The sequence below is a fragment of the Frankliniella occidentalis genome, unplaced genomic scaffold, assembly GCF_000697945.3.
Source record: "Frankliniella occidentalis isolate FOCC.00 unplaced genomic scaffold, Focc_3.1 Scaffold20, whole genome shotgun sequence".
Taxonomy (NCBI): domain Eukaryota; kingdom Metazoa; phylum Arthropoda; class Insecta; order Thysanoptera; family Thripidae; genus Frankliniella; species Frankliniella occidentalis.
Window position 1 is genome coordinate 2,033,951 of NW_026267150.1, and position 645 is coordinate 2,034,595.

Consider the following 645-nt stretch of genomic DNA (forward strand, 5'->3'; position numbering starts at 1 on the left):
TTAAAATAATGTGTATGGCTTTCAGTTCATCTAGTTTGCGTAGTGTAACGAGAGGGTCCTGACCAGAAAAGGTCAGGGAAGGGAGGGACCTGGAGCCCTTCTGAAAGACTACCCCGGCCTGCAGTTGCGGGCGAGCAGGCGCAGGTTTAACCTGCAGGGGATCCTGGCCGGGAAGCCTCCATGAAAGGCTTCCCGGTCTGGAGCCCGCGGGGGACCCGGCGGCTGCCCCCGGCGGCTGCCGGCTCTCTGCCCGGAGCCCGTCCTGCAGCCGCCATGAAAGGCACGCTGGTTCTGGATACGCAGCGCGACGCTCAGCCGGGACAACTGCACCGCCTTCCTGGAAGCGACTGGAGGCGAGCCTGCCGCCGGCACGCCGGCCCCACTGTGCGCCGCCGGCCCGGGGGAACCGCAGGGCACCGCGACGAGCGCCGAGAGGCGTATGTACCGATCCCATTGACCCCGTCGCGCGGTTGGGTTGGTGTGTTCTGCCCCGAGCGCTGTCACTGGGCTATCAGGCTGGAACGAGGAGCGGGAAGGGGGGGGGGGAATCAAATTTAATACTGCTGCAATAAGATTCAACAGGTTGGGGCCAAACATATGCTTGTGTGTGTGTGTGTGTACGTTAGTGGGGAGGGAGGGAGGGAG